The sequence below is a fragment of the Brienomyrus brachyistius genome, chromosome 2 (assembly GCF_023856365.1).
Source record: "Brienomyrus brachyistius isolate T26 chromosome 2, BBRACH_0.4, whole genome shotgun sequence".
In the NCBI taxonomy this organism is placed as follows: domain Eukaryota; kingdom Metazoa; phylum Chordata; class Actinopteri; order Osteoglossiformes; family Mormyridae; genus Brienomyrus; species Brienomyrus brachyistius.
In genome coordinates this window covers 37,754,457-37,770,900 of record NC_064534.1, presented here as the reverse complement: position 1 = coordinate 37,770,900, position 16,444 = coordinate 37,754,457, and the positions used below count along the sequence as shown (strand labels likewise).

The 16,444-nt window shown below is 44.4% G+C and overlaps 1 protein-coding gene and 14 non-coding genes across 15 annotated transcripts in view; all 15 read right to left on the bottom strand.

Moving 5' to 3' along the window:
* Positions 1 to 16,444, bottom strand: part of LOC125712214 (uncharacterized) — a 433,528-nt gene that overhangs the window by 98,510 nt on the left and 318,574 nt on the right. The window lies entirely within an intron of this gene.
* Positions 808 to 926, bottom strand: LOC125733986 (5S ribosomal RNA). The gene has a single exon (XR_007393315.1). It is a non-coding gene; the product is annotated as a 5S ribosomal RNA (ribosomal RNA).
* Positions 2,009 to 2,127, bottom strand: LOC125733425 (5S ribosomal RNA). The gene has a single exon (XR_007392771.1). It is a non-coding gene; the product is annotated as a 5S ribosomal RNA (ribosomal RNA).
* LOC125732383 (5S ribosomal RNA) lies at positions 3,207 to 3,325 on the bottom strand. The gene has a single exon (XR_007391764.1). It is a non-coding gene; the product is annotated as a 5S ribosomal RNA (ribosomal RNA).
* On the bottom strand, positions 4,409 to 4,527 carry LOC125736273 (5S ribosomal RNA). Its single transcript, XR_007395556.1, has one exon. It is a non-coding gene; the product is annotated as a 5S ribosomal RNA (ribosomal RNA).
* LOC125734580 (5S ribosomal RNA) lies at positions 5,615 to 5,733 on the bottom strand. Its single transcript, XR_007393887.1, has one exon. It is a non-coding gene; the product is annotated as a 5S ribosomal RNA (ribosomal RNA).
* LOC125733709 (5S ribosomal RNA) lies at positions 6,817 to 6,935 on the bottom strand. The gene has a single exon (XR_007393047.1). It is a non-coding gene; the product is annotated as a 5S ribosomal RNA (ribosomal RNA).
* Positions 8,016 to 8,134, bottom strand: LOC125733192 (5S ribosomal RNA). The gene has a single exon (XR_007392546.1). It is a non-coding gene; the product is annotated as a 5S ribosomal RNA (ribosomal RNA).
* Positions 9,213 to 9,331, bottom strand: LOC125730862 (5S ribosomal RNA). The gene has a single exon (XR_007391151.1). It is a non-coding gene; the product is annotated as a 5S ribosomal RNA (ribosomal RNA).
* Positions 10,410 to 10,528, bottom strand: LOC125730942 (5S ribosomal RNA). Its single transcript, XR_007391235.1, has one exon. It is a non-coding gene; the product is annotated as a 5S ribosomal RNA (ribosomal RNA).
* Positions 11,610 to 11,728, bottom strand: LOC125732382 (5S ribosomal RNA). Its single transcript, XR_007391763.1, has one exon. It is a non-coding gene; the product is annotated as a 5S ribosomal RNA (ribosomal RNA).
* Positions 12,806 to 12,924, bottom strand: LOC125736761 (5S ribosomal RNA). The gene has a single exon (XR_007396031.1). It is a non-coding gene; the product is annotated as a 5S ribosomal RNA (ribosomal RNA).
* LOC125735892 (5S ribosomal RNA) lies at positions 14,001 to 14,119 on the bottom strand. The gene has a single exon (XR_007395175.1). It is a non-coding gene; the product is annotated as a 5S ribosomal RNA (ribosomal RNA).
* On the bottom strand, positions 15,196 to 15,314 carry LOC125736760 (5S ribosomal RNA). Its single transcript, XR_007396030.1, has one exon. It is a non-coding gene; the product is annotated as a 5S ribosomal RNA (ribosomal RNA).
* The window catches only part of LOC125732858 (5S ribosomal RNA), a 119-nt gene continuing 66 nt past the window's right edge, over positions 16,392 to 16,444 (bottom strand). The window contains exon 1 of the ribosomal RNA XR_007392222.1: positions 16,392 to 16,444. This exon is cut by the window's right edge and continues 66 nt beyond it. This is a non-coding gene — a ribosomal RNA (5S ribosomal RNA).

Sequence of the window (16,444 nt, the reverse complement as noted above, 5' to 3'; positions counted from 1 at the left end):
CGGCAAACATTACTCCTTTGCCTACTGCATGCAGGCTTCTCTTAACGACCCTCTGTTATCAACTCCGCTAACAGCCACAAAATCTCCGCCGCACGAAGCCCACTGGTAGCTGCTGAATCACATGCTTCCCCAAAACGTCGCGCTGTCAGAACACTGGGAGCTACACACACCAACAAGTCCATACTGCAGGCTGCAGCCAGAACAATTTTCTACATTCAAACATCGACGGCCTCTTCTCTCTAAAAATTCACCAGACCGCTTCTACCACCAGCAAAGAAGTTTCCATCCCTAATTCCTCTGTGATTCCCACTAACCTAAACATTAAGCTGGCATTGAAGGGTGTGAATTACCCCGGCCAATCTGTTCTTTTAAATACAGCTTTTAGCAAGTTTTGAAAGGAGAAGATCAGAACTTGCTATGCCAATAATATCGAGTCTTCTGTGGCGAAGTGCTTTTTGCATAGAAAACAAAGCGGTCAGTTGAAGAGGAATAATATCAGTGCTTTGTTTAAAACTGTGTGTAAAAAGCTGTCTCTTTATCATTAACAATAAGTTGTAAAACGTGAATGGGGAGTGACAGTCTTCAAGTTTGTGAGAAGATCGCGCCCTGGTGGAATAAAGGCACGAACAGCTTACAGCACCTAGAATTACCAGGAAGTATTTAGAGTAAAACGGTTTCTAAAAGCTGCCTTAAGGAATGAGAGAAAAAAAAAAATATATATATATAAAATAGTAAAATGGAAGGGGAGTGATAGATTTAAATTAATCGTGAAGTGGAGCGCCCCCTGTATAAAGTAAAAGTGAGAAAGGCTTACAGCACCTGGTATTCCCAGGAGGTCTCCCATCCAAGTACTAACCAGACCCTACCCTGCTTGGCTTCCGAGATCAGATGAGATCAGGCGTGTTCAGGGTGGTATGGCCGCAAGCGAGAGATGCTACCAAAAACAGCCCTTTTGCATTACACGCGTCTATACATGCCAGTTAGTCCCATTGGATCCTACTCCTGGTTTTTTTTTTTTTTTTTATCTGACTCACACTGCAGCCCCACCATCCAATCGGCAGCGCCGGACCCACACCAAACATTCACCAAACTACTCAGCCGGCAGCCTACCACAATTATTCCATTCTTTCCGCATCCGCACACTTCCTTCTTTTTAACTCCTTTTCACTACCGCACAGGTTAATCGCCGCACGTCCCCCGCCGGCAAACATTACTCCTTTGCCTACTGCATGCAGGCTTCTCTTAACGACCCTCTGTTATCAACTCCGCTAACAGCCACAAAATCTCCGCCGCACGAAGCCCACTGGTAGCTGCTGAATCACATGCTTCCCCAAAACGTCGCGCTGTCAGAACACTGGGAGCTACACACACCAACAAGTCCATACTGCAGGCTGCAGCCAGAACAATTTTCTACATTCAAACATCGACGGCCTCTTCTCTCTAAAAATTCACCAGACCGCTTCTACCACCAGCAAAGAAGTTTCCATCCCTAATTCCTCTGTGATTCCCACTAACCTAAACATTAAGCTGGCATTGAAGGGTGTGAATTACCCCGGCCAATCTGTTCTTTTAAATACAGCTTTTAGCAAGTTTTGAAAGGAGAAGATCAGAACTTGCTATGCCAATAATATCGAGTCTTCTGTGGCGAAGTGCTTTTTGCATAGAAAACAAAGCGGTCAGTTGAAGAGGAATAATATCAGTGCTTTGTTTAAAACTGTGTGTAAAAAGCTGTCTCTTTATCATTAACAATAAGTTGTAAAACGTGAATGGGGAGTGACAGTCTTCAAGTTTGTGAGAAGATCGCGCCCTGGTGGAATAAAGGCACGAACAGCTTACAGCACCTAGAATTACCAGGAAGTATTTAGAGTAAAACGGTTTCTAAAAGCTGCCTTAAGGAATGAGAGAAAAAAAAATATATATATATATAAAATAGTAAAATGGAAGGGGAGTGATAGATTTAAATTAATCGTGAAGTGGAGCGCCCCCTGTATAAAGTAAAAGTGAGAAAGGCTTACAGCACCTGGTATTCCCAGGAGGTCTCCCATCCAAGTACTAACCAGACCCTACCCTGCTTGGCTTCCGAGATCAGACGAGATCGGGCGTGTTCAGGGTGGTATGGCCATAAGCGAGGGATGCTACCAAAAACAGCCCTTTTGCATTACACGCGTCTATACATGCCAGTTAGTCCCATTGGATCCTACTCCTGGTTTTTTTTTTTTTTTTTATCTGACTCACACTGCAGCCCCACCATCCAATCGGCAGCGCCGGACCCACACCAAACATTCACCAAACTACTCAGCCGGCAGCCTACCACAATTATTCCATTCTTTCCGCATCCGCACACTTCCTTCTTTTTAACTCCTTTTCACTACCGCACAGGTTAATCGCCGCACGTCCCCCGCCGGCAAACATTACTCCTTTGCCTACTGCATGCAGGCTTCTCTTAACGACCCTCTGTTATCAACTCCGCTAACAGCCACAAAATCTCCGCCGCACGAAGCCCACTGGTAGCTGCTGAATCACATGCTTCCCCAAAACGTCGCGCTGTCAGAACACTGGGAGCTACACACACCAACAAGTCCATACTGCAGGCTGCAGCCAGAACAATTTTCTACATTCAAACATCGACGGCCTCTTCTCTCTAAAAATTCACCAGACCGCTTCTACCACCAGCAAAGAAGTTTCCATCCCTAATTCCTCTGTGATTCCCACTAACCTAAACATTAAGCTGGCATTGAAGGGTGTGAATTACCCCGGCCAACCTGCTCTTTTAAATACAGCTTTTAGCAAGTTTTGAAAGGAGAAGAGCAGAACTTGCTATGCCAATAATATCGAGTCTTCTGTGGCGAAGTGATTTTTGCATAAAAAACAAAGCGGTCAGTTGAAGAAGAATAATATCAGTACTTTGTTTAAAACTGTGTGTAAAAAGCTGTCTCTTTATCATTAACAATAAGTTGTAAAACGTGAATGGGGAGTGACAGTCTTCAAGTTTGTGAGAAGATCGCGCCCTGGTGGAATAAAGGCACGAAGAGCTTACAGCACCTAGAATTACCAGGCAGTATTTAGAGTAAAACGGTGTGTAAAAGCTGCTTTTATGAAAGAGAGAAAATAAAAATATATATATAAAATAGTAAAACGGAAGGGGAGTGATAGATTTAAATTAATCGTGAAGTTGAGCGCCCCCTGTATAAAGTAAAAGTGAGAAAGGCTTACAGCACCTGGTATTCCCAGGAGGTCTCCCATCCAAGTACTAACCAGACCCTACCCTGCTTGGCTTCCGAGATCAGACGAGATCGGGCGTGTTCAGGGTGGTATGGCCGTAAGCGAGGGATGCTACCAAAAACAGCCCTTTTGCATTACACGCGTCTATACATGCCAGTTAGTCCCATTGGATCCTACTCCTGGTTTTTTTTTTTTTTTTTATCTGACTCACACTGCAGCCCCACCATCCAATCGGCAGCGCCGGACCCACACCAAACATTCACCAAACTACTCAGCCGGCAGCCTACCACAATTATTCCATTCTTTCCGCATCCGCACACTTCCTTCTCTTTAACTCCTTTTCACTACCGCACAGGTTAATCGCCGCAAGTCCCCCGCCGGCAAACATTACTCCTTTGCCTACTGCATGCAGGCTTCTCTTAACGACCCTCTGTTATCAACTCCGCTAACAGCCACAAAATCTCCGCCGCACGAAGCCCACTGGTAGCTGCTGAATCACATGCTTCCCCAAAACGTCGCGCTGTCAGAACACTGGGAGCTACACACACCAACAAGTCCATACTGCAAGCAGCAGCCAGAACAATTTTCTACATTCAAACATCGACGGCCTCTTCTCTCTAAAAATTCAGCAGACCGCTTCTACCACCAGCAAAGAAGTTTCCATCCCTAATTCCTCTGTGATTCCCACTAACCTAAACATTAAGCTGGCATTGAAGGGTGTGAATTACCCTGGCCAATCTGTTCTTTTAAATACAGCTTTTAGCAAGTTTTGAAAGGAGAAGAGCAGAACTTGCTATGCCAATAATATCGAGTCTTCTGTGGCGAAGTGGTTTTTGCATAGAAAACAAAGCGGTCAGTTGAAGAGGAATAATATCAGTACTTTGTTTAAAACTGTGTGTAAAAAGCTGTCTCTTTATCATCAACAATAAGTTGTAAAACGTGAATGGGGAGTGACAGTCTTCAAGTTTGTGAGAAGATCGCGCCCTGGTGGAATAAAGGCACGAACAGCTTACAGCACCTAGAATTACCAGGAAGTATTTGGAGTAAAACGGTTTCTAAAAGCTGCCTTTAGGAATGAGAGAAAAAAAAAAAAAAAATATATATAAAATAGTAAAATGGAAGGGGAGTGATAGATTTAAATTAATCGTGAAGTGGAGCGCCCCCTGTATAAAGTAAAAGTGAGAAAGGCTTACAGCACCTGGTATTCCCAGGAGGTCTCCCATCCAAGTACTAACCAGACCCTAACTTGCTTAGCTTCCGAGATCAGACGAGATCAGGCGTGTTCAGGGTGGTATGGCCGTAAGCGAGAGATGCTACCGAAAACAGCCCTTTTGCATTACACGCCTCTATACATGCCAGTTGGTCCCATTGGATACTACTAATGTTCTTTTTTTTTTTTTTTATCTGACTCACACTGCAGCCCCACCATCCAATCGGCAGCGCCGGACCCACACCAAACATTCACCAAACTACTCAGCCGGCAGCCTACCACAATTATTCCATTCTTTCCGCATCCGCACACTTCCTTCTTTTTAACTCCTTTTCACTACCGCACAGGTTAATCGCCGCACGTCCCCCGCCGGCAAACATTACTCCTTTGCCTACTGCATGCAGGCTTCTCTTAACGACCCTCTGTTATCAAATCCGCTAACAGCCACAAAATCTCCGCCGCACGAAGCCCACTGGTAGCTGCTGAATCACATGCTTCCCCAAAACGTCGCGCTGTCAGAACACTGGGAGCTACACACACCAACAAGTCCATACTGCAGGCTGCAGCCAGAACAATTTTCTACATTCAAACATCGACGGCCTCTTCTCTCTAAAAATTCACCAGACCGCTTCTACCACCAGCAAAGAAGTTTCCATCCCTAATTCCTCTGTGATTCCCACTAACCTAAACATTAAGCTGGCATTGAAGGGTGTGAATTACCCCGGCCAATCTCTTCTTTTAAATACAGCTTTTAGCAAGTTTTGAAAGGAGAAGAGCAGAACTTGCTATGCCAATAATATCGAGTCTTCTGTGGCGAAGTGCTTTTTGCATAGAAAACAAAGCGGTCAGTTGAAGAGGAATAATATCAGTGCTTTGTTTAAAACTGTGTGTAAAAAGCTGTCTCTTTATCATTAACAATAAGTTGTAAAACGTGAATGGGGAGTGACAGTCTTCAAGTTTGTGAGAAGATCGCGCCCTGGTGGAATAAAGGCACGAACAGCTTACAGCACCTAGAATTACCAGGAAGTATTTAGAGTAAAACGGTTTCTAAAAGCTGCCTTTAGGAATGAGAGAAAAAAAAAATATATATATATATATATAAAATAGTAAAATGGAAGGGGAGTGATAGATTTAAATTAATCGTGAAGTGGAGCGCCCCCTGTATAAAGTAAAAGTGAGAAAGGCTTACATCACCTGGTATTCCCAGGAGGTCTCCCATCCAAGTACTAACCAGACCCTACCCTGCTTGGCTTCCGAGATCAGACGAGATCGGGCGTGTTCAGGGTGGTATGGCCGTAAGCGAGGGATGCTACCAAAAACAGCCCTTTTGCATTACACGCGTCTATACATGCCAGTTAGTCCCATTGGATCCTACTCCTGGTTTTTTTTTTTTTTTTTATCTGACTCACACTGCAGCCCCACCATCCAATCGGCAGCGCCGGACCCACACCAAACATTCACCAAACTACTCAGCCGGCAGCCTACCACAATTATTCCATTCTTTCCGCATCCGCACACTTCCTTCTCTTTAACTCCTTTTCACTACCGCACAGGTTAATCGCCGCACGTCCCCCGCCGGCAAACATTACTCCTTTGCCTACTGCATGCAGGCTTCTCTTAACGACCCTCTGTTATCAACTCCGCTAACAGCCACAAAATCTCCGCCGCACGAAGCCCACTGGTAGCTGCTGAATCACATGCTTCCCCAAAACGTCGCGCTGTCAGAACACTGGGAGCTACACACACCAACAAGTCCATACTGGTAGCAGCAGCCAGAACAATTTTCTACATTCAAACATCGACGGCCTCTTCTCTCTAAAAATTCAGCAGACCGCTTCTACCACCAGCAAAGAAGTTTCCATCCCTAATTCCTCTGTGATTCCCACTAACCTAAACATTAAGCTGGCATTGAAGGGTGTGAATTACCCTGGCCAATCTGTTCTTTTAAATACAGCTTTTAGCAAGTTTTGAAAGGAGAAGAGCAGAACTTGCTATGCCAATAATATCGAGTCTTCTGTGGCGAAGTGGTTTTTGCATAGAAAACAAAGCGGTCAGTTGAAGAGGAATAATATCAGTACTTTGTTTAAAACTGTGTGTAAAAAGCTGTCTCTTTATCATCAACAATAAGTTGTAAAACGTGAATGGGGAGTGACAGTCTTCAAGTTTGTGAGAAGATCGCGCCCTGGTGGAACAAAGGCACGAACAGCTTACAGCACCTAGAATTACCAGGAAGTATTTGGAGTAAAACGGTTTCTAAAAGCTGCCTTTAGGAATGAGAGAAAAAAAAAATATATATATATATAAAATAGTAAAATGGAAGGGGAGTGATAGATTTAAATTAATCGTGAAGTGGAGCGCCCCCTGTATAAAGTAAAAGTGAGAAAGGCTTACAGCACCTGGTATTCCCAGTAGGTCTCCCATCCAAGTACTAACCAGACCCTACCCTGCTTGGCTTCCGAGATCAGACGAGATCGGGCGTGTTCAGGGTGGTATGGCCGTAAGCGAGGGATGCTACCAAAAACAGCCCTTTTGCATTACACGCGTCTATACATGCCAGTTAGTCCCATTGGATCCTACTCCTGGTTTTTTTTTTTTTTTTTTATCTGACTCACACTGCAGCCCCACCATCCAATCGGCAGCGCCGGACCCACACCAAACATTCACCAAACTACTCAGCCGGCAGCCTACCACAATTATTCCATTCTTTCCGCATCCGCACACTTCCTTCTCTTTAACTCCTTTTCACTACCGCACAGGTTAATCGCCGCACGTCCCCCGCCGGCAAACATTACTCCTTTGCCTACTGCATGCAGGCTTCTCTTAACGACCCTCTGTTATCAACTCCGCTAACAGCCACAAAATCTCCGCCGCACGAAGCCCACTGGTAGCTGCTGAATCACATGCTTCCCCAAAACGTCGCGCTGTCAGAACACTGGGAGCTACACACACCAACAAGTCCATACTGCAAGCAGCAGCCAGAACAATTTTCTACATTCAAACATCGACGGCCTCTTCTCTCTAAAAATTCAGCAGACCGCTTCTACCACCAGCAAAGAAGTTTCCATCCCTAATTCCTCTGTGATTCCCACTAACCTAAACATTAAGCTGGCATTGAAGGGTGTGAATTACCCTGGCCAATCTGTTCTTTTAAATACAGCTTTTAGCAAGTTTTGAAAGGAGAAGAGCAGAACTTGCTATGCCAATAATATCGAGTCTTCTGTGGCGAAGTGGTTTTTGCATAGAAAACAAAGCGGTCAGTTGAAGAGGAATAATATCAGTACTTTGTTTAAAACTGTGTGTAAAAAGCTGTCTCTTTATCATCAACAATAAGTTGTAAAACATGAATGGGGAGTGACAGTCTTCAAGTTTGTGAGAAGATCGCGCCCTGGTGGAATAAAGGCACGAACAGCTTACAGCACCTAGAATTACCAGGAAGTATTTAGAGTAAAACGGTTTCTAAAAGCTGCCTTTATGAATGAGAGAAAAAAAAAATATATATATAAAATAGTAAAATGGAAGGGGAGTGATAGATTTAAATTAATCGTGAAGTGGAGCGCCCCCTGTATAAAGTAAAAGTGAGAAAAGCTTACAGCACCTGGTATTCCCAGGTGGTCTCCCATCCAAGTACTAACCAGACCCTACCCTGCTTAGCTTCCGAGATCAGACGAGATCAGGCGTGTTCAGGGTGGTATGGCCGTAAGCGAGAGATGCTACCGAAAACAGCCCTTTTGCATTACACGCCTCTATACATGCCAGTTGGTCCCATTGGATACTACTAATGTTCTTTTTTTTTTTTTTTATCTGACTCACACTGCAGCCCCACCATCCAATCGGCAGCGCCGGACCCACACCAAACATTCACCAAACTACTCAGCCGGCAGCCTACCACAATTATTCCATTCTTTCCGCATCCGCACACTTCCTTCTTTTTAACTCCTTTTCACTACCGCACAGGTTAATCGCCGCACGTCCCCCGCCGGCAAACATTACTCCTTTGCCTACTGCATGCAGGCTTCTCTTAACGACCCTCTGTTATCAACTCCGCTAACAGCCACAAAATCTCCGCCGCACGAAGCCCACTGGTAGCTGCTGAATCACATGCTTCCCCAAAACGTCGCGCTGTCAGAACACTGGGAGCTACACACACCAACAAGTCCATACTGCAGGCTGCAGCCAGAACAATTTTCTACATTCAAACATCGACGGCCTCTTCTCTCTAAAAATTCACCAGACCGCTTCTACCACCAGCAAAGAAGTTTCCATCCCTAATTCCTCTGTGATTCCCACTAACCTAAACATTAAGCTGGCATTGAAGGGTGTGAATTACCCCGGCCAATCTGTTCTTTTAAATACAGCTTTTAGCAAGTTTTGAAAGGAGAAGAGCAGAACTTGCTATGCCAATAATATCGAGTCTTCTGTGGCGAAGTGGTTTTTGCATAGAAAACAAAGCGGTCAGTTGAAGAGGAATAATATCAGTACTTTGTTTAAAACTGTGTGTAAAAAGCTGTCTCTTTATCATTAACAATAAGTTGTAAAACGTGAATGGGGAGTGACAGTCTTCAAGTTTGTGAGAAGATCGCGCCCTGGTGGAATAAAGGCACGAACAGCTTACAGCACCTAGAATTACCAGGAAGTATTTAGAGTAAAACGGTGTGTAAAAGCTGCCTTTATGAATGAGAGAAAAAAATATATATATATAAAATAGTAAAATGGAAGGGGAGTGATAGATTTAAATTAATCGTGAAGTGGAGCGCCCCCTGTATAAAGTAAAAGTGAGAAAAGCTTACAGCACCTGGTATTCCCAGGTGGTCTCCCATCCAAGTACTAACCAGAACCTACCCTGCTTAGCTTCCGAGACCAGACGATATCGGGCGTGTTCAGGGTGGTATGGCCATAAGCGAGAGACGTGACCAAAAACAGCCCTTTTGCATTACACGCGTCTATACATGCCAGTTAGTCCCATTGGATCCTACTCCTGGTTTTTTTTTTTTTTTATCTGACTCACACTGCAGCACCACCATCCAATCGGCAGCGCCGGACCCACACCAAACATTCACCAAACTACTCAGCCGGCAGCCTACCACAATTATTCCATTCTTTCCGCATCCGCACACTTCCTTCTTTTTAACTCCTTTTCACAACCGCACAGGTTAATCGCCGCACGTCCCCCGCCGGCAAACATTACTCCTTTGCCTACTGCATGCAGGCTTCTCTTAATGACCCTCTGTTATCAACTCCGCTAACAGCCACAAAATCTCCGCCGCACGAAGCCCACTGGTAGCTGCTGAATCACATGCTTCCCCAAAACGTCGCGCTGTCAGAACACTGGGAGCTACACACACCAACAAGTCCATACTGCAGGCTGCAGCCAGAACAATTTTCTACATTCAAACATCGACGGCCTCTTCTCTCTAAAAATTCACCAGACCGCTTCTACCACCAGCAAAGAAGTTTCCATCCCTAATTCCTCTGTGATTCCCACTAACCTAAACATTAAGCTGGCATTGAAGGGTGTGAATTACCCCGGCCAATCTGTTCTTTTAAATACAGCTTTTAGCAAGTTTTGAAAGGAGAAGAGCAGAACTTGCTATGCCAATAATATCGAGTCTTCTGTGGCGAAGTGGTTTTTGCATAGAAAACAAAGCGGTCAGTTGAAGAGGAATAATATCAGTACTTTGTTTAAAACTGTGTGTAAAAAGCTGTCTCTTTATCATTAACAATAAGTTGTAAAACGTGAATGGGGAGTGACAGTCTTCAAGTTTGTGAGAAGATCGCGCCCTGGTGGAATAAAGGCACGGACAGCTTACAGCAGCTAGAATTACCAGGAAGTATTTAGAGTAAAACGGTGTGTAAAAGCTGCCTTTATGAATGAGAGAAGAAAAAATATATATATATAAAATAGTAAAATGGAAGGGGAGTGATAGATTTAAATAAATCGTGAAGTGGAGCGCCCCCTGTATAAAGTAAAAGTGAGAAAAGCTTACAGCACCTGGTATTCCCAGGTGGTCTCCCATTCAAGTACTAACCAGAACCTACCCTCCTTAGTTTCCGAGATCAGACGAGATCGGGCGTGTTCAGGGTGGTATGGCCGTAAGCGAAAGATGCTACCAAAAAAAGCCCTTTTGCATTACACGCGTCTATACATGCCAGTTAGTCCCATTGGATCCTACTCCTGCTTTTTTTTTTTTTTTTATCTGACTCACACTGCAGCCCCACCATCCAATCGGCAGCGCCGGACCCACACCAAACATTCACCAAACTACTCAGCCGGCAGCCTACCACAATTATTCCATTCTTTCCGCATCCGCACACTTCCTTCTTTTTAACTCCTTTTCACTACCGCACAGGTTAATCGCCGCACGTCCCCCGCCGGCAAACATTACTCCTTTGCCTACTGCATGCAGGCTTCTCTTAACGACCCTCTGTTATCAACTCCGCTAACAGCCACAAAATCTCCGCCGCACGAAGCCCACTGGTAGCTGCTGAATCACATGCTTCCCCAAAACGTCGCGCTATCAGAACACTGGGAGCTACACACACCAACAAGTCCATACTGCAGGCTGCAGCCAGAACAATTTTCTACATTCAAACATCGACGGCCTCTTCTCTCTAAAAATTCACCAGACCGCTTCTACCACCAGCAAAGACGTTTCCATCCCTAATTCCTCTGTGATTCCCACTAACCTAAACATTAAGCTGGCATTGAAGGGTGTGAATTACCCCGGCCAATCTGTTCTTTTAAATACAGCTTTTAGCAAGTTTTGAAAGGAGAAGAGCAGAACTTGCTATGCCAATAATATCGAGTCTTCTGTGGCGAAGTGGTTTTTGCATAGAAAACAAAGCGGTCAGTTGAAGAGGAATAATATCAGTACTTTGTTTAAAACTGTGTGTAAAAAGCTGTCTCTTTATCATTAACAATAAGTTGTAAAACGTGAATGGGGAGTGACAGTCTTCAAGTTTGTGAGAAGATCGCGCCCTGGTGGAATAAAGGCACGAACAGCTTACAGCACCTAGAATTACCAGGAAGTATTTAGAGTAAAACGGTTTCTAAAAGCTGCCTTTATGAATGAGAGAAAAAAATATATATATATATATAAAATAGTAAAATGGAAGGGGAGTGATAGATTTAAATTAATCGTGAAGTGGAGCGCCCCCTGTATAAAGTAAAAGTGAGAAAGGCTTACAGCACCTGGTATTCCCAGGAGGTCTCCCATCCAAGTACTAACCAGACCCTACCCTGCTTGGCTTCCGAGATCAGACGAGATCGGGCGTGTTCAGGGTGGTATGGCCGTAAGCGAGGGATGCTACCAAAAACAGCCCTTTTGCATTACACGCGTCTATACATGCCAGTTAGTCCCATTGGATCCTACTCCTGGTTTTTTTTTTTTTTTTTATCTGACTCACACTGCAGCCCCACCATCCAATCGGCAGCGCCGGACCCACACCAAACATTCACCAAACTACTCAGCCGGCAGCCTACCACAATTATTCCATTCTTTCCGCATTCGCACACTTCCTTCTCTTTAACTCCTTTTCACTACCGCACAGGTTAATCGCCGCACGTCCCCCGCCGGCAAACATTACTCCTTTGCCTACTGCATGCAGGCTTCTCTTAACGACCCTCTGTTATCAACTCCGCTAACAGCCACAAAATCTCCGCCGCACAAAGCCCACTGGTAGCTGCTGAATCACATGCTTCCCCAAAACGTCGCACTGTCAGAACACTGGGAGCTACACACACCAACAAGTCCATACTGCAAGCTGCAGCCAGAACAATTTTCTACATTCAAACATCGACGGCCTCTTCTCTCTAAAAATTCAGCAGACCGCTTCTACCACCAGCAAAGAAGTTTCCATCCCTAATTCCTCTGTGATTCCCACTAACCTAAACATTAAGCTGGCATTGAAGGGTGTGAATTACCCTGGCCAATCTGTTCTTTTAAATACAGCTTTTAGCAAGTTTTGAAAGGAGAAGAGCAGAACTTGCTATGCCAATAATATCGAGTCTTCTGTGGCGAAGTGGTTTTTGCATAGAAAACAAAGCGGTCAGTTGAAGAGGAATAATATCAGTACTTTGTTTAAAACTGTGTGTAAAAAGCTGTCTCTTTATCATTAACAATAAGTTGTAAAACGTGAATGGGGAGTGACAGTCTTCAAGTTTGTGAGAAGATCGCGCCCTGGTGGAATAAAGGCACGAACAGCTTACAGCACCTAGAATTACCAGGAAGTATTTAGAGTAAAACGGTGTGTAAAAGCTGCCTTTATGAATGAGAGAAAAAAAAAATATATATAAAATAGTAAAATGGAAGGGGAGTGATAGATTTAAATAAATCGTGAAGTGGAGCACCCCCTGTATAAAGTAAAAGTGAGAAAAGCTTACAGCACCTGGTATTCCCAGGTGGTCTCCCATCCAAGTACTAACCAGAACCTACCCTCCTTAGCTTCCGAGATCAGACGAGATCAGGCGTGTTCAGGGTGGTATGGCCGTAAGCGAAAGATGCTACCAAAAACAGCCCTTTTGCATTACACGCGTCTATACATGCCAGTTAGTCCCATTGGATCCTACTCCTGTTTTTTTTTTTTTTTTATCTGACTCACACTGCAGCACCACCATCCAATCGGCAGCGCCGGACCCACACCAAACATTCACCAAACTACTCAGCCGGCAGCCTACCACAATTATTCCATTCTTTCCGCATCCGCACACTTCCTTATTTTTAACTCCTTTTCACTACCGCACAGGTTAATCGCCGCACGTCCCCCGCCGGCAAACATTACTCCTTTGCCTACTGCATGCAGGCTTCTCTTAATGACCCTCTGTTATCAACTCCGCTAACAGCCACAAAATCTCCGCCGCACGAAGCCCACTGGTAGCTGCTGAATCACATGCTTCCCCAAAACGTCGCGCTGTCAGAACACTGGGAGCTACACACACCAACAAGTCCATACTGCAGGCTGCAGCCAGAACAATTTTCTACATTCAAACATCGACGGCCTCTTCTCTCTAAAAATTCACCAGACCGCTTCTACCACCAGCAAAGAAGTTTCCATCCCTAATTCCTCTGTGATTCCCACTAACCTAAACATTAAGCTGGCATTGAAGGGTGTGAATTACCCCGGCCAATCTGTTCTTTTAAATACAGCTTTTAGCAAGTTTTGAAAGGAGAAGAGCAGAACTTGCTATGCCAATAATATCGAGTCTTCTGTGGCGAAGTGGTTTTTGCATAGAAAACAAAGCGGTCAGTTGAAGAGGAATAATATCAGTACTTTGTTTAAAACTGTGTGTAAAAAGCTGTCTCTTTATCATTAACAATAAGTTGTAAAACGTGAATGGGGAGTGACAGTCTTCAAGTTTGTGAGAAGATCGCGCCCTGGTGGAATAAAGGCACGGACAGCTTACAGCACCTAGAATTACCAGGAAGTATTTAGAGTAAAACGGTGTGTAAAAGCTGCCTTTATGAATGAGAGAAAAAAAAATATATATATAAAATAGTAAAATGGAAGGGGAGTGATAGATTTAAATAAATCGTGAAGTGGAGCACCCCCTGTATAAAGTAAAAGTGAGAAAAGCTTACAGCCCCTGGTATTCCCAGGTGGTCTCCCATCCAAGTACTAACCAGAACCTACCCTCCTTAGCTTCCGAGATCAGACGAGATCGGGCGTGTTCAGGGTGGTATGGCCGTAAGCGAAAGATGCTACCAAAAACAGCCCTTTTGCATTACACGCGTCTATACATGCCAGTTAGTCCCATTGGATCCTACTCCTGTTTTTTTTTTTTTTTTATCTGACTCACACTGCAGCACCACCATCCAATCGGCAGCGCCGGACCCACACCAAACATTCACCAAACTACTCAGCCGGCAGCCTACCACAATTATTCCATTCTTTCCGCATCCGCACACTTCCTTATTTTTAACTCCTTTTCACTACCGCACAGGTTAATCGCCGCACGTCCCCCGCCGGCAAACATTACTCCTTTGCCTACTGCATGCAGGCTTCTCTTAATGACCCTCTGTTATCAACTCCGCTAACAGCCACAAAATCTCCGCCGCACGAAGCCCACTGGTAGCTGCTGAATCACATGCTTCCCCAAAACGTCGCGCTGTCAGAACACTGGGAGCTACACACACCAACAAGTCCATACTGCAGGCTGCAGCCAGAACAATTTTCTACATTCAAACATCGACGGCCTCTTCTCTCTAAAAATTCACCAGACCGCTTCTACCAGCAGCAAAGAAGTTTCCATCCCTAATTCCTCTGTGATTCCCACTAACCTAAACATTAAGCTGGCATTGAAGGGTGTGAATTACCCCGGCCAATCTGTTCTTTTAAATACAGCTTTTAGCAAGTTTTGAAAGGAGAAGAGCAGAACTTGCTATGCCAATAATATCGAGTCTTCTGTGGCGAAGTGGTTTTTGCATAGAAAACAAAGCGGTCAGTTGAAGAGGAATAATATCAGTACTTTGTTTAAAACTGTGTGTAAAAAGCTGTCTCTTTATCATTAACAATAAGTTGTAAAACGTGAATGGGGAGTGACAGTCTTCAAGTTTGTGAGAAGATCGCGCCCTGGTGGAATAAAGGCACGGACAGCTTACAGCACCTAGAATTACCAGGAAGTATTTAGAGTAAAACGGTGTGTAAAAGCTGCCTTTATGAATGAGAGAAAAAAAAATATATATATAAAATAGTAAAATGGAAGGGGAGTGATAGATTTAAATAAATCGTGAAGTGGAGCGCCCCCTGTATAAAGTAAAAGTGAGAAAAGCTTACAGCACCTGGTATTCCCAGGTGGTCTCCCATCCAAGTACTAACCAGAACCTACCCTCCTTAGCTTCCGAGATCAGACGAGATCAGGCGTGTTCAGGGTGGTATGGCCGTAAGCGAAAGATGCTACCAAAAACAGCCCTTTTGCATTACACGCGTCTATACATGCCAGTTAGTCCCATTGGATCCTACTCCTGTTTTTTTTTTTTTTTTTATCTGACTCACACTGCAGCACCACCATCCAATCGGCAGCGCCGGACCCACACCAAACATTCACCAAACTACTCAGCCGGCAGCCTACCACAATTATTCCATTCTTTCCGCATCCGCACACTTCCTTATTTTTAACTCCTTTTCACTACCGCACAGGTTAATCGCCGCACGTCGCCCGCCGGCAAACATTACTCCTTTGCCTACTGCATGCAGGCTTCTCTTAACGACCCTCTGTTATCAACTCCGCTAACAGCCACAAAATCTCCGCCGCACGAAGCCCACTGGTAGCTGCTGAATCAGATGCTTCCCCAAAACATCGCGCTGTCAGAACACTGGGAGCTACACACACCAACAAGTCCATACTGCAGGCTGCAGCCAGAACAATTTTCTACATTCAAACATCGACGGCCTCTTCTCTCTAAAAATTCACCAGACCGCTTCTACCACCAGCAAAGAAGTTTCCATCCCTAATTCCTCTGTGATTCCCACTAACCTAAACATTAAGCTGGCATTGAAGGGTGTGAATTACCCCGTCCAATCTGTTCTTTTAAATACAGCTTTTAGCAAGTTTTGAAAGGAGAAGAACAGAACTTGCTATGCCAATAATATCGAGTCTTCTGTGGCGAAGTGGTTTTTGCATAGAAAACAAAGCGGTCAGTTGAAGAGGAATAATATCAGTACTTTGTTTAAAACTTTGTGTAAAAAGCTGTCTCTTTATCATTAACAATAAGTTGTAAAACGTGAATGGGGAGTGACAGTCTTCAAGTTTGTGAGAAGATCGCGCCCTGGTGGAATAAAGGCACGAACAGCTTACAGCACCTAGAATTACCAGGAAGTATTTAGAGTAAAACGGTGTGTAAAAGCTACGTTTATGAATGAGAGAAAAATATATATATATATAAAATAGTAAAATGGAAGGGGAGTGATAGATTTAAATTAATCGTGAAGTGGAGCCCCCCCTGTATAAAGTAAAAGTGAGAAAAGCTTACAGCACCTGGTATTCCCAGGAGGTCTCCCATCCAAGTACTGACCAGA